The 26,955-nt window shown below is 49.4% G+C and overlaps 1 protein-coding gene across 1 annotated transcript in view; it reads left to right on the top strand.

The window, feature by feature from the left end:
* The first annotated feature begins 1,258 nt into the window (after positions 1-1,258).
* The window catches only part of MTMR4 (myotubularin related protein 4), a 78,905-nt gene continuing 53,208 nt past the window's right edge, over positions 1,259-26,955 (top strand). Inside the window, exon 1 of the mRNA XM_014609858.3 lies at positions 1,259-1,340. The gene's annotated coding sequence lies outside the window, so the exon portion shown is untranslated. The remainder of the gene's footprint in view (positions 1,341-26,955) is intronic.

Raw genomic sequence — 26,955 nt, forward strand, 5'->3', positions numbered from 1 at the left:
CCCGGCCCAAAATCCAGTTCTTTATTCGGGTCCAGATACTTAGCACACTGGCATGGGTGCTGTCGGTTGGCAGTCTGGTACGGCCACACCGCACTTTGGGCCGGGGAAGTCTCTGCTCAGAGATGTCCATAAGCGTCCCCTGCTGGCACTGAGGTGTGGCCTGGGGTGGCCCAAGAAGGATTTCTGGGTGTAATCCCAGCCCATAATCCAATTCCTTATTCGGGTCCATTAATTTAGTGCAGTGGCTGGGGCACTGTTGGCATCCTGGCACAGCCAAACTGCTTTTTGGGCCGGGCAAGTCTCTGGTGACAGATGTCCAGGACAGTCCCCTAGTTGCGCAGAGGTATTCTGATGGGTGGCCCAAGCAGAATTTCTAGACATAATCCGGGCTCAAAAACCAGTTCCTTATTCAAGCCATTATACTTAGTATAGTGGGCATGGGGGCTGTTAGTTGGCAGCTGGGCACGGCCAACCGTGCTTTGGGCGGGGCGGGTCTGTGGTCATGGTTCTTTGGGACAGTCCCCCAGTGGCATCAGCACCAAATTTGGGATGGCCCAAGAAGCATTTTGCCCCATAATCCCATCCTAATCTGACATTTGTTTAGGGTGCTGTACTTGATGTGAAATATTATTTTATATATTAATTAGTACGTGTGTAGTTAATGAAATTCTGTCTCTTCAGAATGTGTAATTCACTAATAACACGTTTTTATTGGGTCTAGATTAGCTTTGAAAAAGGAACCAGGAATAAGGAATCGGGAATAAGGAACTGGGAATAAAGAACCAACTTCAGCCTCATGGGACCTGCAGCTCCCTCGGATCCCGGGCCTGCCCGCAGCCAGCCCGAGCGGGGGACGCGTCGCCCGGCAAGGCCCGGCCCGGCCCCGCGCCGCCCCCGCCCGCGCGCCCCCTGCCGGCGGCACCAGGATGGGGCGGGGCCCCCTCACGTGCCCCGTGACGCACGGCCCCGCCTCTCCAAACCGCCAATGGCTGCCGGCTTTGTCGAGTCCTCCTGGCCTAGGGGGTGAGGAAGTGCTTTTCCCATTCTTTCGGGCCATTGGCTACGCTGGGACGCGCTGTGATTTCTGATTGGATGCCGCACACGGAGATCCCGCCCCGCGCCCGCGCCATTCTTCCTCACGCCAAGGCCTCCGGTAGGCTGAGGAGCTGGGGGGCGGTGGCGGCCTGGCCGCGCAGTCCTGGGCGGGGCTGCGTTCTCCTTGTCCATTGGCCGACGGGGGCCTCGGCGGCGCCGGCTGATTGGTGGGGCCGAGCAGGGTCAGCGCGGGGCTGGGCGGGAAGTGCACGCGGCGAAGGCGGGGGCGGCGGAGACGGACTCAGGTGAGACCCCTGCCCCGCGCGGCCTGCCCGCCCCGCCCCGCCGGCTCGAGCTGTAGCCCTTATGCCGGGGCCGCCACGAGCTCCGGGATCCGCCGCCGGCCCGCGGCTCGTCCGCTTCTGGCGGGGCGGGGCAGGGCTGGGCTGGGCTGGCGCCCGGCTCCTGCGGAGAGCAGAGTCCCCCGTGCGGGCCCTGCGGCTCGGCTTCCCGTCCCCGCACGCGCCTCCTTCGTCCGGCGCGGCCCGGCTCGGCCCGCAGTTTTCCGCGGCGCAGCCCTGGCTTGGCAGCTGCCGGGTGTGCTCGTCACGGGCCGCTGTGCCCCGGGCCTGCCCCTGCCGCCCTCCTGCGGCGCGTCTCTGATCTCTCGTTCCTGGGCCGTGCGGCTCGGGCCCCGGTTCCTGCCTTGCTCCTCCCGCGCTGCTCGTGAGCCTTTGCTTTCTAGGTTCGCGGCTCTTTCCCTCCTGAGAACAGCCCCTGTTGCTGGAGCTTGGGATTGATGCTTTACTGCTGTGTGTTGGGCTTTCATTGGGCTTTAATTCCTGTTCCCCTTGGGCTTCCCGGTGGAGGGAGAGTTTTGTGCATGGTCATCAGGGCAGGGTGCATGTTACAGGCCTGTTAGCATTCTGTGTACCTCCACTGTTTTGAGTGGTGTTTGGTCAGTGGGAGTAAAGTTTCAAAGCAAGAAGTATGCCTCTGCATTCACTCGGAAGCAAAAGTATCCAGGACTTAAGAGTGATGACTTTTCAAGTGTATTTGAGGGCTGCATCCCTCCCGCTGCATGACCCCACTAACAACCCACTTCCTCAGCATGGTCCCACACTCCCAATCTGCAGCTACAGACTCCTGGGCCCTGCCGATGCCCCTCACTCCCAGCCAACATGCACCCCCCATCCCCAGGTCCCACAGTCCCCTGCTCCACAGCAGCGTCTGAGCCCCAGCTGTCACCCGTGGGAGGTGGCAGCTGCTGTAGCTGGAGTGAACCATGGAGCCTGGCTCCCTTTGCTGCTCCCACCCCCTGCCTCTGCAGGCAGCACAGCAGGGCAGGAGTGGAACCCACAGGGGGAGGGGGAATGTGGGCTTCCTGTTGCAAGCTTGGGACTCCTTGCCCAGCTGCCCCCTGGGGCCTCAGCAGCCCAGCAAGCTGGGACCCAGGGCAGAAGGGAGCACTGCACAACTGTGGCCATCAAACTGAGGTGCCCCCTGCCTGCCTGGCAGCAGTGGGGGCACAACTTCACGTTGTCACAACTCACCTTTTGCAGCCATGGCAGTACAGCATTCCCTCCTGTGTCAGGTCCCACCTGCTGGGCTGTGGAGGTGGCTTCTGCCCCGGAGCTGGTCTGGCGTGGCTGCAGCCTTGCACCCTGCTATAGGGCAAAAAATCTCAGGGGGCATGTGCTTCCCCCCCCCGTATCATCTGTCCCCCCTGCCCTCCCACTGCTTCCCACAATGCGTCCCCTGTGCACCTTCCTCCGGACCCCCATAGACTTACCTGGAGGGAGCTGTGGGAGCTGCTGTCTACCACTGCTTGGCTGCCACGTGCATGTGGTTGCCACGTTCACGTGGTGCCCCAAGCATCCCCTTGCAGGCTGGAACTCTATCTTTGAAGAAGAAAATCTGTTTTTTTGCAGGGAACAGAAAACCCGGATCCCTGTATCCTGACCCCATCCGCTGATGTTGCAACCCCATTTGGGGTCATGACACACAGTTTAGGAACCACTGGTGTAGACACTAGCAGAGTCTGGAGTGTTTGCCTTCTCTTACAGTCAAATGTAGAGAGATACAGTTATTTGCCTTAGTCTGAAATCAAAGGGAAGGCAGGGCAGGGTGGCACCTTATGAGAGACTAACTTGCTTAAATGTAGATATGGACTGGTGCAGTAGACCCTCTTTCATGTTGGCCGACAGCCTCTTCAGGCTGTTTGGGAGGCTGTATTTTGGTCAAGCCTGTCTTTGTCAATGTAATATAGTCAGGAGATTAAAGGGAAGGACAACGTTTGCGTGATTGGAGAGGCCTTGTTGACCAAGGGATTTGCTACCACTATTTCTGTATTTTGACATATCATGTCTTATTTGTGGAGTCTTAGGATAGTAGCGTGTTTGTTTCTAGGCCTGATGCCCCCTTCCTTTAGAAGCAGTTAGGCATCCCTTCTTTCACTGGAAGGAGCTCTATGTTGGACAGCCTCCTGTGTGCAGACTTCTCTTGAAAGCTATTTGTTGCAGACTTGTTAGGTAGGGATCTCTGGTAGGGATGCACCAGTAAAGATATTTGGGGCTGATACCAATAACCAATTTTTAAGGAGGAATATTGGCTGATACGGATCCAATTTCCAATAAAGCTGCATGCAGCTGGTAAGTCTGTTGTGGCGGGAAGGGGAGTGGGGGCAGATCAACGCTCCCCATGGTGAGGGATGGAGTTGGGGCAGGGGCAGACAGTGGCCAGCCGGGGCAGGGCGTGGGATGGAACCGTGGCTCGTCCGGGGGGTGGGGATCAGCTCCCATCGCTGTGCACACACCCGGGGAGGGGGCAGGCTGGAGCTGGGGCTGCACCAGTCTCTTGGCGGGGGCTGGACTCGGGGTGGGCAACGGTGGCACTGGGAGGGGGAACTGTGGGGGGGCTACAGCAAAATTTGTGGTAACTGTAGCCCCTCCCAGCGCTGCCACTGCCTGCCCCAAGCGCAGCCCTTGCCGAGGAGAGCCCGGCTGGAGGAGAGAGCTGGGTGGAGGAGAGCCCGGCTGGAGGAGAGATCTGGCTTCAGCCCTCAGCTGCAGCCCACCCCACTCCGTGCAGATCCAGGGGCACACGCCCCCCCCATACTCTCCCAGGGTGCAGGCAGCGGTATGAGCTGCCCCCCTTCCTCCCCATGCCCCCCTGTATGAGCTGCTGCTCTGTCCCCCCCCCTGCCCCAGCTGGGCAGCATCTGTCTCCGCCTCACTCTCTCCATTACCATGGGGGTGTTGATCTGCCCCCGCCCCTTCCCTCTCCCCTCCACTTTCACCACAACAGACTTAACAGCTGCACGCAGCTCTCCAAGCTGCCGGGCTGTATTCCTCACTGCCTGTGCACTGCACCATGGCTGCATGCATGCACGGGCACTTAGTGGCCAAATTATCGGCTGCATTGGCCCCACTTCCGATGCAGCCAATTTTCTTTATATCGGTGCCGATCTGATATCCGCCCAATGCATTGGTGCGTCTCTAGTTGCTATGGCCTGTGCCTACTGGCAGTGAGATTTATGAGCTTTATGGAACTTAACCTATGCTCTCACTAGCCAAAACCCATCTAGCAAAGCAATGTAGTATTTGAAGGAACAGGATTTTTTTTCCTTGTCTATGAGAGGTATTCAATTGTTGGGGAAATTCTGGCCATGAGTTGTCTATCACAGGCGGATGATGTGAGCTGTCAAGTAAACATTGAGGCTAGAGATTTGTCTGTGAGATGTTTTTGCAGATTCATTTGATATCAGATGTTTGCAACAGCCATTTGGGTGCTTTGAGCTGGCATAGCCCCAGCTCTGTTACGTGGTACTATTTGCTTGGCACTGTGGTGTCCAACCGGCTTGCCGGGCTATGGCCAGGAGCCCGGAACGTCAGGTGGGTACTTCGGCGAGTGGAGTGGAATTAGGCACAAATGTGTATTGGTAAAATAGATTGTTTACTTACGCCGCTGATGCGTGCAGCGCAGGAAGAAGCTGACTTTGATTGCAGTTACAAACGTAGCGAGAGCTCTTTGAGACGAGAGGAGACGTTCCGTAAACGGCTTATCGAGCATGCAGGGGAGGGGGTATGTCAGGGAGGTCGGTGATGGGGAGTCATTGGTGGGTGATCAGTCCACCAAGTTTACTCCAGGATGCGTGCAGAGTTCTCCAACGAGGGTGGAAACCATTCATACTTTTATATAGTTAGTAAGCCAATCGCTAGTTGCCAAGTGGGAATAATTTGTAACCGGCCAGTGGGTGGCGCGCATGGTTAGCCAATTACGAGGACTCATTGAAACTTAAACAAAGTAGCTGTTGAACTTGGCGGGCTTTTTACTGTGCTGGGATTTCCTACTGTGCCATAGGCATTTAATTAATGGGTTCTGACAGGCACATAAGAGGTTCTTGAGGGAACGGACTTGGAGTGCATCAGGGTAACAACAGGCCTATTACTCTGATGCTGATCCTATGTAAAATCATGGGTCTTCAATAAGGGGTTGAAATAATCAATGAAGAGGACAGTGATATAACTAGTGCCAATAAACATGAGTTTACGTGAAGTAATTTCATAAAGAGAAACTGTGTTGTTATATTATACCTTGACTTCCTTAAGGTAGTGGTTGGCAACCTTTTCAGACCATGGGCCAGAATAACCCAGCTTGGGTCAGAGTTGGACAGGCTCTGGAATGGACTCCCAAGTGAGGTGGTACTCTCTCCTACCTTGGGGGTCTTCAAGAGGAGGCTGGACAGATACTTGGCTGGGGTGATATGACCCACCTGTTCCTGCCCAGGGCAGGGGGTCAGACCTGATGATCTATTTCGGTCCCTTCTGACCCTAAGCACTATGATACTATGAGGTGGTAGGACCTGTCTGTCACCTCTTTTTCTCCCTGCTGTGGCACAGGAAATGTTCCTGTTGCCAGTGCTTCCCCCTGCCATTGAATTCTGCCAAAGCCCCATGGCCATGGACTGAATCTGGCCCATGGGCCATAGCTTTCCATCCATACCCCAAAAATTGTAACTGATAAAATTGCCAGTGACCTATGGATTGGAGGAGTGGTACATGCTGGAGTGATCTGGTCACTGGCACTGACTGATTTGGGACGCTCAGCTAGTTGAGCTCAGGTAGACAGTGTCTGCTTCAGGATGGCTAAATGCAAGGAAATGTAAAAATGACAAAGAACTTAAGATGTGCCTTCAGGATGGGGGATTTGTGAGGACTGTTGGTTAGGAAATAGACTCCTTATCCCCCTTTGAACATGTTCAGTTCCACATACCAAGGTGAAACTTGTGTTCTTTTTTTTAAATCTAGTAAGCTTGTGGTCAGGCTTAGAGAGAGTGGCAGTTAAGGCTGCCTGAGTTATTTAATTTTAAAGTTAATTTCTGCAGCTTAGAACTGGGCCAGCTTTCTCTGAGATGTGGAGAAAGGCTCCAGCACTTGGCAGGGTCTTGCAAAACCTGAGCTTCCTGGCTTCTCCCAGTAGAGGGTGCTGAGTTGATGTGGTATCCTGGGTGCAGTTGGCCTCAGATGTCATTGTGCCTGGCCTGCAGGCTGCCTGCTTCCCTCCTCCATCTCTCATGATTTTGCTGCAGAGGGAGTATGTGTGTGTTGGAGATAAGTGATTGTAAATGATCTGGTAGGGGTGGATGTGTTGTGGCACACCTGAAATTGCTGAGCTATGAAGCAGAATGGCTGCTGAAGTAGGAATCAGGATTTGCAAGGGGGCTTCCAGTAGGGGTAATTGAGTGAACCAACCCTGCAAGAGACCCCAAAGCGCTAAAATGCAAGAGGGACCTGAGGTGTGAAGTGTAAGTGTGAAGTTCAGGAAGAAAGTAGGGAAAGGGAGAACAGAAGAGGTAGGACTTCAGAGGACTGAGGGGTAGGTTCAGGAGACAGTGTGAGATGCCTGAAGTAGGGCAGACCTGGGCTAGGAGAGAGAATGGAGCCTCAGGAGGGAAAGGAGAAGAAAGACAGGATATGGGAGGGAAAAAGTGGTTAGCATGAGGGGACAGGATCTTTGGGGATGGGGAGATGAATGAGCGGAGATGGCCAGTTGGATTTCTTTATTGTGTTTTAGGAAGTTGTAGCCAAGCCGCACCTGGCTGGTAGCTGACCTGAGACCCTCTGGGAGCCCTTGTGATCGGGATCAGGAAGCTCAGACTGGTGGATATCTCTGGGCATAGGTTGCCTTCTCTGAAGCACAGAGTTTGAATAGTTGTTGGCAGCAGTTGGCCACATTCTCACTAGAAGTGCATTGATACGTCGGTCCAATATTTGATCAGCACTGATATAAAGAAAATGGATCATATCGGAAATCGGCCTGATGTGGCTGATAATTTGTCTGATAAATGCCCGTGTGTGTGTGCAGCTGCAGTGCAGCACGCAGTCAGTGAGAACAGCCCGGCAGCTTAGAGCTGCATACAGCTGGTAAGTCGGGTGTGGTGGAAGGGGAGGGGGGAGGGAAGAGGTGGGGGGGGGCCAGGAGCAGATCAAGGCCCTCACAGTGAAGGAGTGGGGCTCGGGCTGAGGCAAGCACTGCCCAGAGTGGGGTGGGCCGGGCACGGGACGGACCTGTGGCTTACCCGGGGGGGCGGCTCCCAATGCTGCATGCTTCTCATCAGGGAGCTGCTGGTATGGGGCTTGCCTGCTTGTCTGGCAGTTCCTGCCACTGCTCGTCTCGGGGGGGGGGGGGGGGGGGGGGGGGGGGGGGGGGGGGGCGGGTAGGCATGTGCCTCTGGATCAGGGTGGACTGGGGCCAGGGCTGCATGGGGTTCTTCCTGGCCTGCCCTGCCCAGATCTGGGGGCACATGCCCCTCCCCAACATGCCCTCCCAGACGAGTGGCAGGAGCCGCCATCAGCAGGCGAGTGTTGGACCGGCAACTCCTTGATGAGTAGTGTGCAGCGGGGTGTGTGTGTTGATGAGCTGCAGCTCCATCCTGTGCCCTGCCTTGGCTGGGTAGCGCTTGCCCCAGCTGCACTCCTCCCTCACAGCAGGGGCCTTGATTTGCCCCCCACCATGCCCCTTCCTTCCCTCCCCTTCCACCACACCAGACTTACCAGCTGCATGCAGCTCTCCAAGCTGCGGGGCTGGTATTGGAAATTGGATCGTTATGCCTCCTTAAAAATCGGCTATCGGTATCAGCCCCCAAAATCTCTGTTGGTGCACCCCTAATTCCCAGCCAAACATCCCTGACATTGCAAGGACTTGGGTTTTGATGGTATCACAATCCCTCCCATTTTCTGGCTGTCACAAAACAGTTGGGTCCCCTGGGGGCTGAAACTAAAGTTGCTGAACTCAGTGCAAGGGCATTTGGGAATGATATAATGTCTTATGATGCACAGGAAATCAGACTAAATTGATGGGGGCCATCCTTTTTGGCATGTGCCACTAATTAGCCCTACATGCTTCCTGAATGCCATTCTGGTCCCCTTCCCCTGGTCTATCTGCTCTGCTCTGATTTCTGCTCCCTGCCTTGTCTGTCACTGTGCTGCCTGTCCCTCTCTGATCTGCCATGTGGCACGCACTCTGCCTGTGCTCCAGGTTGGCCACCCCTAGCCTAGAAGATCTGATGGCCCATTCCTGCCTGGAACTCTGAACTTATGCTGCAGGACACTGTTTCTTCCCCTTAGATCAAAGGGGCTGTGCACTAGGGCACTGTACCCAGGGGAAGGCCTGTGATGTGGGACACACTATTTTTCCTGAGGAGATTAGAGGGGGTTGTACTGAGAGCAGTTTTTAGGGCTGCAGGAGCAGAGCTGGGGTTCAGGGTACTCTCCTGTAAGCGTAGGTCTCCAAGATGTTTTAGCTAACGTTCTCTTTCTGTTGAATCCTTTCCTGGTTATTGCAGACAGCTTGGAACACTATGCAGAACTGACCAGTTATGTTTCTGAAGCTGAGCCCAGACTCTGGCTCTTGCTGAAGGCCTAATCTGTAGCTTTGCTTTTAGATCTGTTTCTCTCTGCTTTTATATAAGTCTGTAGCCTTGTCGGTACCTACTGCCGTATTCTCTGCTGTGAAAGACAGCATGACCCTGGACAGCGGTCATGTCAGCACAGGGCTCTGCACCCTAGCTAGCTCACTCTGTATCCTTTCCACGTGGAGTGGGATAATTCCTACAGTACAGTGCTGCATTTCTCAGGCCTGAGGTCTTTCCTTAACTTGTGGAGCCTTTGCTGAGATCTGGTGTTGCTGGAATATGGTTATTGGCACATATGATAGCTACATCCTTGGACGTGTGTGGAGGAAGGGGGGGCATTACTTGTGCATTGTATGCAAAGGCTGTATCAGAGATCTCTGGTGACGGGAATAACTTCAGTCTTTCTGCAGGCTTCTTGCTCTATGTGTGGTTTCTTGGTGTCCCTAGATGAATGGCAAGTATCTTATGGCTTCCCTGCCTGAGCTTGAAGCACTTGGAAGCCAGCTCCATGGTGGGGTGGGGGAGCAGGGGATGGCACCTACCTGGTGCACAGACACAGGTGGTCTGTTGGCTAGTGCAGTCAGTGTACAAGTCTCTTGCTTCTTCCTCATACATGAGGACTGGCCTGCCTTTTTAACAGTATTCATCCTGAAAGATCTTCAAATGCTCTGCAAACAGTAGACAAAAGCAGCCACTTGCTGTGGATGCATTGTAGCTGCTGGTGCTTGGTATCTTTCTACACCCACAGTGGAAGGAAACTAATTGGACCAGAACATGTGAGCAAGCCCTGTGCTTGGCCAAGGGTGCAGATAGTGTTTGTTTATTTATATGTCCCCCTTCCCAACACAGGTTCAGGACTGCTTACAGTAAGAGCCAGCATAATGCAGTTCATGTTAGTACAGCAGGGGCAAGACTGTGACATTGAAAATTTCATCCCATCCACATCAAGGAAACCATATGAGGCCTTTACCAGAGGTAGAGGGAGGATTGAGTTGCCCCTTCTGAGACATTCAAACTAGTGCTATACCAGCAACCTCTCATTTGCCTTAGCCTTAGGAAACCAGTTCCCCAGCAGAGATGCTGTTTCACTGTGGGGTGCCTACCCCTCCCTCTCTCGAAGCCATTGCTTGCCTGTTGTCTCAGTACTGTGCTGCTAGAGGAGTCTTTCTTTTCTCTTTCATTTGAGTGACTTATATGAAGTGGAAACCCTGCCTCTCTTTTGTGCACCCCTACCCCGTGCTGGCATTTTCCCAAACATTCTTCTAGACTAGGAGGCAACTCATTCAGGGAGCCTGTGCACACCCCTACTTCTTATATTTACACTGCAGTTAAGGTGTTTATCACTGCATGAATGACAAGGGCATTACATATGCACCCAATTTAAGGTGCTTTAAAATGGTAAACCAGCATTATACGTGTTCCACGTACAATATAGAATAGTGGTTCTCAAACTGTTTTTTGCGGACCACTTAAAAATTGCTGAGGGTCTTGGCAGACCACTTTAACTTTTTTTTTGTTCTACAAATCAAAGCACACAACTCGTATTTTAAAATCAGTAGTCTTACCTTTCTAATGCAGTGGATGTGCCTGGTTGTTTGAGCAGAGTTCTGGGAAATCGGGTGTAACATTTGTCAGCTTTAGCCTTAGGTCACCTTTCTGCAGTACACCTGAATGGAGCTTGTGGACCAGTGGTGGTCCGCGGACCACAGTTTGAGAGCTTCTGATATAGAACGTTTTTATCTAAATTGCATGCCTAGGGTTGCCCGAGAGTCAGGGCTGATAAGGTAATCAACCCTGGCCCCAGGACCACACAGGGTCGTGCTGGGCCGTGGGCAACCAGCTTTCAGTTTGCCGGTGTAGGGAGACCCAGGGCCATGCTCCCAAGCATCCCGTGCTCTGGCAAGTAGGAGTTCTTATCCCAAAATTTTACCATCTGATATACGTGTGTGGCACAGCAGGAAGCATTATAGTTGGAATAGGGGATCAGATCCTGGGCACCTTAAATGAACATATGCCAGGGCTCTATGTGGTACAAGGCAGAGAGAACCTGTGCTAGCTCTGGAACAGAAAGGTTCTTTGAGTAGATGTCATATCTTTTATTAGACCAACTGAGTAGTTGGAAAAAAGTTCTTGGCAAGCTTTTGGGCGCAATCTCCCTTCTTCAGGCATAAGGAGTCTAAGCATAGGAAGCTGTATAAGTTTGTTAGTGATGTGCAGAGCTTGTTAGCCTACCTGTAGTGCCATACTAAGGGGGCTAAACTGCTGCTTGTTCTGGAGTTAGTGGGGGTAGGATCACTGCATGGCCTTGTTTTGTGTAGTATAGACATACCCAGGGAACAGCCTGTCCACACTGTGCTGGTTGGGTGGTGTGTGGGGAGGTGTTGGTGGCAGCCATCACTGCTTCTTTGATCTAGACCAGGGATGGGTAATTATTTGGGCTGAAAAGACCACTTAAGGAGTTTCTGTGAGCTGTTGTGGACAGGGGGGTGGGGAATGAAGACCTGACCCAGTGCAGGGAGGGGGAGAAAGGCTGCTGACTCAGCATGGCGGGAGGGTGGGAGGAGCAGCAGTTGGTCTAGCCCTGAGCTATCTGTCCTGCACCCACCAGCAGTGACCCTGGACAGAGCAGGCAGGTGTGGTCCCCATGGAGGCTGGCCCAGGACTTTTGTGGGCAGGGCATGCTTAGCCAGCTGGATGGGATGAGGCTGAGGGTGGGGTGGGGAGCAGGATCTGGGAGCAGGACAGACAGAGGCTGGGATTGCTGGACTGTGACAGCATGGGGCCAAGCCCAGGGCAGATCTGCAATCCACTCCCCACATTTCCCTATGACAGGCACTGGGTCTGCAGGCAGGGATGTGTGGGGAGCAGATTGCAGCTCTGTCCCAGGCCTCGGCCCTGTGCCGACACTGCTCTGCTATCCCAGCCTCTGCCTGCCTGTCCCCTTTCCAGATGCTGCTCCCCATCTACCTGCATCTCCCCAACTGAGTGTACCCTGCCTAATTGTAACTCCTGCTTTTGCTTACCAGATGCCAGAGCTTTTGCCTGCCCCTCATTCCCCACCCTTCTGGGGTCCCACAGGCTTCTGCCCATTGATACTTTAAACATTCTTAGCAGTTTTGTAAACTGATGAACAGGGATCCTGTTTTTTTCTGTTTAAAAACGGCAAATTCTCTGATTTAAAGGACCCCCCCTGATTCTCTGATTTAAAAACCCAAAATTTGTGATTAAAATGATAGGCCACTATGTATATAGGTATCAGCTGAATACAATGTTTAATTGGTATGTTTACATTTATAAAGCAGTTTGGAAGCCTACCAGTGCTTCAATCACTAGAATCAAATACATTCTAAATATATATTTTGGCATTTGATTTTGGGGTTTTTGTCACAGAAAATCAGAGCTCCTGCTGCCCCCCTCACATACCAGGATGTGGGTCCAGTTGCACTTGCCCCTCCCCTCCCCCTGCTTTGTGGTACTGAGCAGCTCTGATATGCTGTTGCCCCTTACTCCCATGCCACAGCTGCCCCCCCCTTCAGCCCTGCCAGTGTCCCTTACTCCTTGCCTACCCCCCACTTGTTCCCTCCCAGCAGCAGCTTTCCTGTGCACCAGGATGTGGTGTGGGGTATGTGGGCAGGTGTGGGGTTTATGGTGCACAGCCCCCACTGCCGGTGGCTCAGCAGCAGCAGGTGGTGGCCCCTTGGGTCTCTCTCAGCTGTGTTTTCACATGGTTAGCTTTCTCAAATAAAACAGCTTTTGGCTACCCATGGGAGGAAAAAGTTACTTCACCCTGAAAAGGGAAGTGCCTGGCAAGCTGCAAAGTCCCTGTTGTGGGGATTTTGAGCTGTTGTGCATCACTGCAGCCATGAATGTCATTTAGGAAGTTCCACAAGGGGAACTTCCTTTAGAATATAGGTGCTTTCCTTTTGGGCCAAAGCTCTGTGATGGGAGAGAGGGTAGTGCAGCTGCTCTGACTTCTGCCTTGATGGAAGGCTTAGAGCCTGAACACTGAAAACCTCAACTGGGTCTAGCAGAAAGTTACAGTCTTTCTCTGTGCTCTGACACTGCTCAGACCACCTCTTGAGGTTCCTTCACCTGAAGCAGAGTTCTTGAAATGGGTTTGTCACTGCTGCGGCTTTGTTCTGGCTACTTCTGGTTGTACAGGTGAGCTCAGGCGAGTTGTCTCACCATTTTACTTTTGCTCAGCACCCAAGCTTTGTAGGGTGGATTGATCCAAATAGAAGCAATTTAAATGTCTAATTTAAAATGCCAAGTGGAATTGCCAAGTTAAATTGCTAAACCTTGATGTAAGTCATCTATTTTTAATCACCTTTTCTTTGTGTGCAGGTATTTTTCTAAGGTGAAGTATGTTCTCACTTGGTAAAACCATTAAAATATGCAGATTTACAACTAGAGTTTTTACACAAGGTTTATCACAGCCTTTCTCCTGGGAAGGTATGCTGTGAACATTCATTTGAGGAATTATGGTTTGATTCCCCCCGCAAGCTTATTTTAGATTTTAGCAGTTTGAAAATGGTGGAGACTATTAGCCCCTTTTAGGATCAAGCCCATAATATAGCATGTGACTTAGTGTCCCATACTGTTAAGCTTAACCTCAATAATTTCCCCCATGTTTCTTGATAAAAGCACTCAGGATGTAACTTGATCTTCTTGATTGAGACTCATGGATTCAGCATGTTTATTTAAGGTTTTGTCTTAAATCATATTTTAACTTAATATAGTTAACTGTCAACAAGTTCATTGCAAAAAAAAAAAAAAATCGCCAGTACTGAGACCTTGCAGACTTAATTTTAAATGAGTGTTTGCAGTTTGGAGTACGCAGCACTGGGCTGTGAGTTGAGGCAGGTGCTACTTGCTGGGTGTGAGGAGCACTGCCAGTCAGCAGAGTTGGGTTAAGTTCATATGCTCTATAAATCTTAGTGACTGAAGCTATTTGTTTATCAGCATAACCGGGTGACCTAGATAGTCAGGGCACCAGTCCCAAGGAAGAGGTGGAATTGCTGTAGGGGAAAGAAAGGCTAGTTTGCTTGTGGTAGGGCTGAGTGTTATGGGAGGAAAGACTGTGATTGCCTTTTTGATAGAAAAGATTGAGTGTTTAATGTGTGGTAGAGAGTATGTTTGTGGGAGCAAGTGCCAGCCATAAGTAGACTGCATTAGTGCATAAGGTCTGGTGTTTGGGATGGCTGTGCTGGTCATGGGCAAGCACTGTGGCATACCCTTCCATCATTTGGGAGGGTTTGGTTTTCATCCCATTCTCTTTCTGATAGGGGTGCACCAATAGAGATTTTTTGGGCTGATATTGATGGCCCATTTTTAATGATTCATAAAATGGCAGCTTACCAGCCGGACCTGCTTTCTAAGCTGCCCGGCTGCAAGTTTGTTGTGGGGGAAGAGGCGAGGGAGGAGGGAAGGGGTGTGGAGGGGGCAGATTGGGGCCCCTGCGGTGAGGCAGGCTGCACAGCTGGGGCAGGGTATGGCATGGGACAGAGCTGCAAGCGGCTCATTTGGGGGGCACAGGGGCCGGGGGGGCAGCTCCCACTGCTGCACACACCCTGGGACAGCGTGGGGGGCATGTGCCCCTGGATTTGCATGTGGGGGTGAGGGTGGGCTGCTGCTGCAGTCTGGAGCCGGGGCTATGCCGGACCCTTCCCAGTGGGAAGGGCTCGGCCGAGCTGTGTTTGGGGCGGGCAGCAGTAGCACTGGAAGAAGGCTACGGGGGGGGGGGGGACTGTAGCTACCCTAAAATTTGCTGTATCCCCTCTCCCAGCACCACTGCAGCCCTGGCCCAGCCCTCAGCCAGGAAGAGCTTGGTGCTGCCCCGGCTGCAGCCCACAGTGGCAGCTCGCCCTCACCCTGCATCAATCTGCCTGTGCGACTGATTGCATGTGATCTGGGAAGCTAAGCAGGCCTGGGCCCGGTTTGTACCTGGATGGGAGACTGCGTGGGAATCCTGGGTGCCTTAGGCCGCCTGTCCTTTCAGGTCACAAAAGCACTGGATGCAGGTGTTGCTGTGGATGTAGTCTTTCTGGACTTCAGCAAGGCCTTTGACCCTGTCGACCACCCCATCCTCATTAAAAAACTAGGTGACTGTGGCATCGATGCTTACACAGTCAGATGGATTGCAAATTGGCTGAGGGGTCATACTCAGAGGGTGGTGGTGGATGGGTCATATTCGACCTGGCGGGAAGTGGGCAGCGGGGTCCCCCAGTGATTTGGATGACGGGGTGAAAAGCAACCTGTTCAAATTTGCTGATGATACCAAAATTTGGGGTGAGGTGGGCATGTTAGTAAGGAGGGAAAGACTGCAGCAAGACCTGGATAGGTTGCAGGGGTGGGCTAACAAAAACAGGATGCGTTTCAATACTGACAAGTGCAGGGTGCTGCACTTGTGCAGTAGTAACCAGCAGCACACTTATAAGATGGGAAACTCCCTTCTTGAGAGCACAGAGGCAGAAAGGGATCTTGGAGTCATCATTGACTCCCAAGATGAATATGGGTTGACAGTGCGAGGTCACAGTTGGCAGGGCTAACCGGACCCTATTGTGCATCCACAGATGCATCTCAAGTAGGTCCAAGGAGGTGATCCTCCCCCTCTACGCGACACTGGTCAGGCCACAGCTGCAGTACTATGTCCAGTCTGGGCACCCCACTTCAAGAGGGATGTGGACAACATTGAGAGGGTCCAGAGGAGGGCCACCCGCATGATCCGGGGACAGCAGGGCAGACCCTACAATGAGAGGCTACGGGACCTGAACCTGTTCAGCCTTCACAAGAGAAGACTGAGGGGGGACCTGGTGACCATCTATAAACTCACTAGGGGGGACCAGAAGGGTTTGGGGGAGACCTTGTTTCCCCTAGCGCCCCCAGGGATAACAAGGAATAACGGCCACAAGTTGTTGGAGAGTAGGTTTAGATTAGACATCTGTAAGAACTACTTCACAGTCAGGGCGGCTAGGATCTGGAACCAACTTCCAAGGGAAGTGGTGCTGGCTCCTACCCTGGGGGTCTTTAAGAAGAGGCTTGATGCCTACCTGGCTGGGGTCAATTGAGCCCAGTTTTCCTCCTGCCCAGGCAGGGGGCCAGACTTGAAGATCTACAAGGTCCCTTCCGACCCTACTTCTATGATTCTAATCTGGGGGCACCCCCCCCCACCCACCCAGGGTGTGTGGCAGTGGGAGCCACTTCTCCCCTCCCCCTCCCCCCCCGGACGAGCTGTGGCTCTGTCCTGTGCCCCACCCCGCCCTGGCTGTGCAGCCCCTGCCCCAGCCACGCTGCCAGGATGTGCCCCGGCTGCCTGTGCTGCCCTGCGGCTGTGCACATGCACTAGGCATTTATTGGCCACGTTATCTGCCACATCAGCCAGACAAAAGCCAATCTTCCTTATATCAATGCAGATCCAATAGGGGATCAATGTATTGGTGTACCTCTACTTTCTGAACAACTGGTTTATGTCCCAGTTTTTCTTACCTTCAAGGACACATTGTCACTTTGGGGCTGGAGGGCAGTCCTGCTGCCCAAAGAGCCAGAAGTGCTGAGTATTGCGCATGGTACAGAAGTACCTGGAGGAATGGGAACAAGCAGGCTGTTGCTAAGCAGGGGCATCATATTATGCAGCATGTACGACCGGCACATGCTGAAAGGAGGGACCTAGAGGAACCGGCCTCCAGCAAGAGATGTGCCATTTTGCAAATGGCTTCTGGCTCTGCCCTTACTTCGGGGGGCTGGCTACCCCGACAGTGAGTTTAGGCTTCCTTTTCCCTCAGGCTGCTCCTTGGCATGTTTTTGTTGTTTGGATAGCAACTCTGCCCCTGGCTTTTTCCCTAAAAGTCAGGAGAGCTCTCCCTACCTGCCTGACTCCTGAAAAACTGTCTTGGTCTTGCCCAGACTCTATGCCTGAGAGAGCCTGTGGGCAGGGGGCATTCCAGAGATGCCATGCGTGGAAGTCCTGCCCCTGAAGGACTGGTTTTGCTGGGTGACTAACTGGAGCAGGCTTCAGGGAGGTTACCTTTACCTCTCTCTCTCTCTCTCTCTCTCTCTCTCTCTCTTTTTAAATCATGAGTCTTTCTCTAACAGGCAAAGAAGATGGAGAAATTGCTTTGTCCAGTCTTCCTGCTGAGGTTCTTCGCTTTATCTGAAAATAAAAATCTGGAATGTTTCACGTGTGTCTTATCTCTATAAGAGACAAGGCTTTTCTCTAACATTTTAATTTTAGGTTTTTTTAGCTACGTGGCTCTTTCTTGGTAACATTCTATTCTCTCTTCCAGACATCAGGGATATAAATATGAACTAGGTCAAACAAAGGTAAAGGGGATAGATTACCTTTTAATGCCAGATCCCATGGTTTGGGATGCAGAAGAGAGAGCGGGTGTGATTTTATACTTGTCAATCTGTAGAAGCTGCAAGAGCCTTTCTGCACCTACCATGCTTCACTGATTTCTCTACTCAATGATGAGTCCAAACATGTGTCTTGTAACTGGACAGTGTGACAGTACCCTTTGAGATCTGGCAGAGTATCTGCAATGCTTCGGGGATCTCAGCATCAGGTTTAAGCTTGTCTGAATTCCTTTCCTTGCCAAGATAAAATTAGTGTTGAACTTATTAAGAAGAGCCAACCAGTGTGCAGAGGCATCAGAACTGCTCTGGTGGATTCATAATACACATGAAATATAGGGAACAATCAGAAATTTTGACAGGTTCACTTTAATCAGAGATTTTTGAAGATCTCTCTGGCAAAGGCCAGATTAGGAACATTGCTTTTGGAAGGCAGCAGTAGGATAGGCAAATATTTAATGGAGCAGGACCCCAGGCATCTCCCCTCTAGATGGATATTCCAACTGCTGGGCTGCAAACACCACTAGCACTTTCTCACTGAGTCACTAAATAGTCAGGTGTTATATAAAAGCTGAAGCTGGTCCATAGGACACCCTAGAGGTGAGTGGTTCAGGCACTCTCCGGGGAAGTAGACAACCTGGGTTCAAATTAACGTGCCAATTTAGATAAAGGAGATTTGAATCTAGGTTTCCCCCTGCCCTCCATCATGGGACTTCCTGAGAGAAGGCTGGGGAGAAGCATCACCAATTCCTGCCTTTGTCTGATGTCACTTAAGTCCCCTTTGATCCTATGTTGCAGTCTTAGCTCTCTGACTTGCCCGCTAGGCTCTGTTTGAGAGGTTTATGTTCCTTCCAAGTTGGGCCTGCGCTGTAACTTAGGTGGCTCTGACACTTTGTTTGGCTTTGTTATGGAGTTAGCTGTAATCACCCCCTCCTCCCGACCTACCCATCCTTGCCTGCCCAGCCAGCATATCGTGAAGACTACAACAGCAAGAAACAGTGTGAAAGCAGACCTGAACTAGGATACCATTCCTGGTGCTTTACTGGCACCTGCTGACATCAACCGCTTGTTAATGTGACACGGCATGCACTGTTACATATATCATTGGACCACACTGTGCTGTTTATGGCTTTCTTCAGAAGAATTTGATCTCCCATCGAGCTTGCTCTTACAATTACAATAGGATCTCTGATTTGATTCCTACTGATGCAGTTGGAGGGATATAACGTGGTCCTTCTGCTGGTCAGAGATGTAGATGGGTGTAAACTACTTGGGCTCTTTTTGCACCAGTGAGCAGGAGTGCCAACCTTGCCATCTGGCAAGGTGAAAAGGAGGTTGTGCCCTTTTCTAGTACTGTATGCCTTCAGACAGGACTCGCGTGCCCTGTAATACTGGGACCACCTTGGAGGCCCTGAGTCTTGGTTGCTGCTCTGGTGTTTTGCATGTAAATAACTTGCACAAAAGAGTATCCAAAGCGCTGGGATGGAGGCCAATGGGGAGTGCACACTGCCACTGGCATGAGGGGAAGATTGCTGAGAGTCCCTGAAATGGGGCTGGGAGACCCTTGGAGGGGTGCAAGGAGCAAGAAATATGATGTAACCCATTCGCAGTTCATATGTCATTGCAAAGCCCCTGTGAAATGTGGGAGGAGTGAGACTATAGGTGGGGAACTCAGACTCCAGCAAATCTCCCTGCTCACACTTACCTGAAAGGCTTCTAAAGCAGTCAGCTCCCAGCCAAATTTCATGTCTCTGCGCCAAAGCATAGGGCTTCACAGTGTTTCAAAATCAGTTTTCTTTTTTTAAGCTGAAGCAAGCCATATACTTCCACAGAGTTCAAGACCAGAAGGGATCATTAGATTATACATGAAATCAAACTTGGTATAATCAGCAATAAAATGTCTACTGGTCCCCCCTCATATTTAGTTCAGTGACTTCAAGTGGCTTAAACCATTTCAGTTTTCAAGAAGTTAAGCTATTTCTGTGACCAGGAGTGCCCACGGTGCTGACAGTGTTTGTGGCCAGTAAATTCTTTTGGTGATGTATGCCATGGTCTGCAGAAGGAGGTAACCTCCCCTGCAGAGTGATTGCTTAACTTGTGAAAAATTCCCTCCCAACCCAAATTGAGCAAACATTTGACCTTCAAGTTGTGACCCAGACACACCTTGAGTGGACACCTTGAAGTGCAGATCTATACTGTCTGCAGTCCTGGCCAGGCTCTGATGTTTCAGAGACAGTTGAGGAAACCAGAGGACATGTGGCGAGTTGGGCATCAGGGAAAAAAATCTTCCCTGTGAGATCTATTGAATGTGCACATGAGAATCTAAGCTTACTTTTTGCTGAATCTGCTGATATTAATTAATGCAATAGCTTTGCTCTGTTCATGATATTCTCCATGCTTGCCAGCATGGCAGCACTTTCCCATGCTTATGGCTGGAGTAATTTATTTCTGAATGTCCTTGGACAAACACAACAACTGGCAATAAGAACGGGATCCCTTGAGTGGAACATGCATTAAATCAGCCAGAAGACCCTGCTTTAACTGTGAGTGCTTGAGACCACAATAACTACATATATTTGAATATTTGGAGCTTGTGATAGTACCCTGGAAGACTGGTCTACATATAAGAGTGGCTGGAGCAGTTTTTGAAATAAATGAGATTCCCCATGAAAACTTGTAGCTGTGCCACTAAAATTGATGGAAGGAAAAATACAGTTTACTGCAGGGCCTCCTCATCCCAGAGAAGCCAGCAAGTAAAAATCTTTAAAGAGATAGTGCAAATTGTCCAAGAGCATCTGGTACCCAAGCCATTGATCATTACAGAAAGGTTCAAGGTCTATAAGAGAAATTAACTGAAAGGTGAATCTATTTCCTCTTTTGTAACAGAGCTACAGAAATTGTTGGAATTTTGCAGTTTTAAGGGTGAGGCCCTTGGAGAGAGATTTATGTATGGACCACTTGATGAAGCCATACAAAACAGGTTCTTAACAGAGAAATACCTTACCTTTAAGTGTGCTGTTGAGATTGGAACAGCTATGGAAACTGCAGCAAAGGATGCCATAGAGTTGCATGGAGGAGTGACTTTAAAAATATGAATAAGTTATTAAATATGCAACAAAAGAGCCACTGCCTGCAGCAGCCAGATAGATGTGTACTGTGAGGATGGAAAAGGTTTCCACACCCCAGCTAATTGCTGGTTTAAGGAACTATTGCTGAACTTGCAATAAAAAGGGACATATCTAAGCTGTGTACTGTGCTATGAGAAACAAAGATGAGACCAAATAAGATACAGAAAAGTAAATGAAGTATATGTAATGGATAGGGGTAGTAGTGACACTGATAGTGAGAGTGGAGTAACTAGTCTAAGTCTGTATCTCATGAACAAGGGTGATGAATCAGCTACCTGGCTGACACCCCAGGTTGCTGGGAAAACTCTTAAAATGGAGTTGGATATGGCTGCTGCAGTCTCTTGCCTTGCATACAGAATTTTGAAAAAAAAATTTGAAAAATACAAAACAAAGGAAGACACCAGTATTATTAAAAGCACATTCTAATATTATAAAAGCTTTAGTCTGTCTGTCTGTCCATAATGCTTTATTTGCACTCAGATTGGCTGACTGAAACAGCCAGTCAGAGTGCTTCAAGAGTGTCCAGACAGCAGACGGTGCAGTGGAGCGCTGCTACTATGGCTGGGACACGGGATGGAGCCAGGGGGAGGGAGCGGGCCCCTTTCCGCCCCTGGAGGAGAGGCAGGGGTGGGGGAGGATACAGTTGCCAGGCCCTGACAAAAGCCAGCGGGGGGGGGGGGGTAAGGGGGCATGATGGGAAAGGCAGGCAGTGCCCCACTGCTACTGCTGCCACACACTGACAGCAGCCCTGAAGGTGGGGGACATGGACCCAGACCCAAAGCGGCAGGGGCAAGGGTCGGGGGAGCAGGCCCGTTCACCCCCTCCCCTGACCCGAGGAGAAGTGGTGGTGGGGCCAGACACAGGACTCTGTCCCCACCTGCCATTACAGTGGTGAGAGCACCGCCGCCAGGCTCCAACAGAAGCTGGGGGGGGACATGGTGACGGTGCCCCCTGCTGCTGCTGGACCCTGCCAACAGCTGGGAGGGAGGGAGGCAAGTGGGGAAGGGAGGCAGGTGGACACGGGCCAGGCAGACCCAGAGTGTGGGCTTGGGGGGGAACGAGCCCAGACCAGAAGCAGCAGGGGTGGGGGGGAACGGACCCGGACTTGGGGTGGTGGGAGGGCTGGGGGCCGGACCAGGGTCTCTGCCCCATCCTTCCCCCATATAATTCTTGATGGGCAGTTAGCTAGTATATGACAAAAGGCCATGCCAAAGAGGGTAGTACAGTAGTGCTGGTAGAATATAATGATAAGCGGTACCTCTTAGACTTATGTGTCATTGAAAAAGGAGAACCTGCTCTATCGGGTTATGAATGGTTAAAGAATTTTTTCTAGACTGGAATTCTGTAAAGATGCTGCAAACATTTTTTGACGGTCACTGCTCAAACAACGATTAGAAGATATATTAAACCAGGCCTTAGAAGTGTTCAGGGAAGGCATAGGAATTTTAAAACATATCAAAGCTAAGATAATAGATGCTGAATTGGATCTCTGAGAAAGGGAAGGTATACCTTCAGAAGTAGCCTGGAGTGAGTGGAGCATGCTTATAGCGCCAAAAATGTGGTACAGTAAGGTTATACGAGGACTTTAAGGTTAGGTTACTGTAAACCCTGTACTGAAAGTCAAGAAATATTCCCTTCCTCAAACTGAGGATATCTTTGCCACATTAGCAGGGGGACAGACATTTTTAAAAATTTGATTTATCGCAAGCTTATCTACAGATGGAAGTAGAAATAGAAGAAACATTTGGGGAATGCCAAATGTGCATCTTACCATAAATATTCACAAAGGGTGTTCCCAGTACATTAGACTTGTATTGGGCATTGCTTCCACTCCCACTGTATGGTAGCGAGCAGTGGATCAATGTTACAAAGCATTCCAAGAATGTGATATTATTTGGCTGACAAGGTTCCTTGGGTGAATTTGATATCTTTTATTAGACCAACCCAAATGGTTGGAGAATAGTTATTAAGCAAGCTTTTGGGTTCAAAAACCCTTCGTCAGGCCAAGGAAGTTTCAGCAGTTGGTGTGTGCTCTTCCTGGAGGGAAAGAAAAGTAAACAAGCCAGGGGCTGGGCTGGGCTGGGCTGGGCTGGGCTGGGGAGTCAGTCAATATTTGGCTGACATTATTGTGACTGTTAAAAAAGATTAAGAACATCTGAGACATTTGAAGAAAATATTAGAACATCTAGAATAATATGCTTTGGGAGCACATTGTACAAATGGGAGTTTCTGTAGGTCACCTAGAAATTATCAAAATTAAGGCGCTAGCCAGAAGCTTTGTATGGTGGCCAACAAGTAGAACACCTAGGTAAAGAATGTAAGGGATGCCAACAGGTACATAATATGCCGAAACCAGCGTTTTTACACCCTTGGGAATGGCCTCCCATTCCCTGGCAATGGCTCCATATTGATTTTGCAGGACCATTTTTAAGACTGATATATCTAATGGTGGTGGATGGCCAGCAGTTTTCTGTATGAGAACCATTCCAGTAGCACAGACAAATTGTGCAGTATGTTTGCAAAAACAGGATTGCCAAAACAAGTTATAAATGACAATGACCCTCGTTTCAGCTTGGATGAGCTTCAAAGGTTCATGAAGAAAAATGGTATTCAACATACCACTTCTGCCCCATACCAGTGAGGCCACAAATAGGTTGGCTGAGTGGTTTGTACAGTTCTTCAAAAATGCCTTACTGTTCATGAAAGATGAAGCAGTCAGTACAGCAAAAGATGGCATGCTTCTTGCTTGCACATAGAAATGCTGTATATGCCACAGTGAATGAGATGCTGGCAAAGCTGCTTATTGTCCAGAATCTCAGGTTGTGGTTGGGCTTATTAAAAGCAGACTTGCAGCAACATCTTACAAATTGCGAGAAAACTAAGGCTTGAAAAGGGGAACAGACATCTCTTGGCAACTACACGTAGGTCAAAGTGCTGGCACGTGATTACTGGGAACTTAATAAATGGCAGGCAGCCTGCAGTTGTAAGTGCACACACAGGTCCCTTGTCTTTTGCAATGCAGGTGACACCTAATATTGTTTAGTACCACCACACCACACATGAGATATAATAATGACTGCAGAATGGACTACAGAAATAACAGTTAGAGCTCCACCACTTATTGAGCTACTGGCTTTGCAACCTACAGCAACATCCAGGAATGGTGCACCAGGAAGTAGCAGTGTTGACCTGCTGGGATGTGATGACACTTAGCAGCCTACATCTGATGAGGAAACATCTGAATTTGACGTAGATGAAGGGAGGCCACCTCCTCAGGACTGTGTTCAAGGGAGTGGTAGCCACTACCCAGAAAGGAAACGTAAATTTGAATCCAGCATAAGAGTCTGTGCAGCACATTCTCAGAGAAGTGGTCAAGAAGGTGATAGACCATTACTCAGAAAGGAAACGAACACAAGCCACCCAAGAGGCTTGCTGCCTGGCCATTGTGTTCATTTCAAAAGGGGTGAGGGGGCGAGATATGAGATATGTAAATGTGTTGAATGTACATTTGAGAATCTAACGTATTTTTGTTGAATCTGCTGATGACAGTTAATGCATAGCTTTACTTGATGCTCAGAATGTACCCCATGCTTGTCAGCCTGCAGCTTGCCTATGTTTGTGGTTGGAAATTTTTTTATTTTGGAACATCTTTGACAAATACAGCACTGTCCACCATAGCCAGCCTGCTGCACCCTACCTCTCTGGTACATTGCAAAACTGCTCCTTAAAGTCCATCACCTCCTGTGGAAAGCTGCTCCAGTGTTTATTATTCTTACTGATAAGTGTTTGCATCCTATTTGGATGCAATTTAAATCTGGATCCTTTTATGCCCTTATCAGAAAGGCTAAAGAAATTCCACCATCCCTCCCATCTCTGGGAAACCTTTTCCATGTGTAAAACTACCTAAAGAAAGTCACCTTTCAATCTGAATATGTTGAGTGTCCTAAGCCTCATGGAAGGCTTGTTTTCTAGCTCCTAGCTCCTGTGGCTCTCTTTTGAGTTCTTTACAGTTTTTCCACATCCTACTGGAAATTTTTACACCAGACCCAGGGATAGGATACTAGTAGTTGTTTTCTAATGTTACGGACAGGTAAAAGATCATTCCTCCATTCCTGCTTGATCTCTGTGGCTGTCATGTTGAGGCAGTTATTAGTGATGACACCTAAGTCTTTTATTGACTTGCTCGTTTTCAAGGTAGACTCTCTTATCCTGTAGTTATAACCTGCATTGGACTATATTGGAATACATTTTACTGCATTTTAGCCATTCTAACCATAACATAGCTTCATAAGGTTGGAAAGCACCTCATCCCTGACTGATCACCCAGCAACAGTTCTCATTACTTACTCTCACCACTGTCATCATCAAAGTTTACCATCAAAAATGTGATATTATTACCAAATTCATTGATAAAAATATTAGATAGTATTGGACCAAGAAGCAGCCCCTGAGGCATTCTTCTATAAACATCCATGATGGTTGCTACCTGCCTATCAACCGCTACATTTTGAGGTCTGTCAATGAGCCAGTTTTTAATCTGCCTGCTATACGCCTTAATGCTAGTTTTCTGTTGAATTGTCATGGTACCAAGTAAAATGCCTTGGAGAAATCTAACTACATTAAAACAGTGCAGTTGCCTTTCTCACCCAGAATTATAGTCTTGTTAAAAATAAAAAAAGGTTATTTTGATAAAACCTGGTCCTGTGAAGCCAGGATGACTGGCATTACATGTATTTTAACTTTTAATTCATTGTTGGTAATCTTAAATTGACTGTTCCCTTATTTTTAATTGGGATTGATGTCGGCTTAAAAAGGTTCCTGGGTTGCCTCCCTTGTCCTTTTTTGAATATTGGAACTATGCATTTTTCTCCAGCCTCATTTTCAGAAATGACTGCGTTGGCTGAAACTTCCCGCAAAAACTCAGCCTGAGGCAGACACTCAGCATGGAAAACTCTGTCCTAAACAGTAAATGCTTGGCAAAGTATTAATCATCTGAAAAAGTGTCTTATAATATGAAGTGTCAGGCAGCATTATTACTTAGAAATGCTGCCAGCCCTGTCCATAATTACAATAAAATACATGAAAAGAGCATTATCAAGGTAGGGAAGTCATGCACTCAAAAGTAGAAGAATGACAGAGTTAACTTTGTATTGACAATGTTAATTAGTTCCTCTTGTGCAGTATAATACGCTTTCTATACAATCACATACCATTCTTCCAAACCATCCTATTTTAGATATTAGATATAGAAATCAAGGAGAGAATAAACACATCTTTGATGTAGTAACTGAACTTGAGTTGTCATTTATGCAATCCCTTATTATCCCATACACTATTACTTATGGGAGAACCTACTCCTCTTTAGGTTGTTGCTACTCCCACGTTCTCTATTTCATCCCTTCTCATCCTCCTTTCTTATTTCACTCCTTTTTCTCATTTCTGCACATCTTTGTTTTTCTCTCTGCATTTCGTTCCTGCACTAGTTCACAATTCCTACCCTGCTGAGGGCTTTACTTTCATACCTGTTCTAAATCAGTAATGGAGCAGTTAATGTTGACATTGGAGCATGTTCAGACTTCAGAGCAAATGTTCTAGCAGTTAGGAAGAAGGGAGTTCACTCATCTGAGCCATTGTTTTAGGCTGCCTGCAGATTTAGGCAGACATTGTGCAGCTGGTTATGCTTGGTTCATGTTTATCTGCAACCCTAAGAATAGAAACTTGTTTTCCATGAAAGCTTGAATTTTGCAGTCATAAATACATCATACAAGCCAGGTCCACACAACTTTGGGGTCTCACAATTTTCATTCCTGTCCACTTTATGGTGTTTTTTTTATTCTTACAGTAGGTAGCGTGAGTGGTGCCGACCAAAACTCAAATAGACCATAAATAACCTGAGAATGTGGATAAAATGTCCTACCTAATGGTATCAGTTCTGTATCTGAAAGAAAACGGTGGAACATTGCAAACAAATTGCTGAAAGCACTGTTTGGGATGCAGAGGGAAATATAATGTGTCACCATCACACCTGCTAACACCAAACAGTGGGTGCTCAGTACGCTATTTGTAAGGTTTCTAGGTGAATGAGCAGCGGTGGTGGGTGAGCTGTAGTGTGGATCAGCAACCACTTTTGTAGCCACTATCCTTTCGATTTAAACAGAAGGAATGTTTCACAGACATACTCTTGGGGACTTGGGAGAATAGCCAAACAATAAGTCACAAGCCAGAAAGAACTCAGGTTGACTCTTGGGTCCTGCCTGGATTTTCAGTGCTGATTGTTAAAAATACGTGTTTTTACTTGTAAAAATTGAGCAGGGTTTCTGTGGTAGTAACTGTAGCAACAGCTGTTGCCATTTTGAGAGTTGCTTCTCAGGTAGAGCAAACCATTTCCCTGGGACTGGCTTCTGAGCCTTGTCGCCTCTCTGTGTGATACCTTCTGTCAGCTGCTCCATTGATTATTGCAATAGAACTCATGAAGTAAGGTACTACTAGATGCGAGTAAGGGTGGCAGCCCTCGCCCATTGTGTTTAT

This window comes from Alligator mississippiensis, chromosome 14, assembly GCF_030867095.1.
Source record: "Alligator mississippiensis isolate rAllMis1 chromosome 14, rAllMis1, whole genome shotgun sequence".
NCBI lineage: Eukaryota > Metazoa > Chordata > Crocodylia > Alligatoridae > Alligator > Alligator mississippiensis.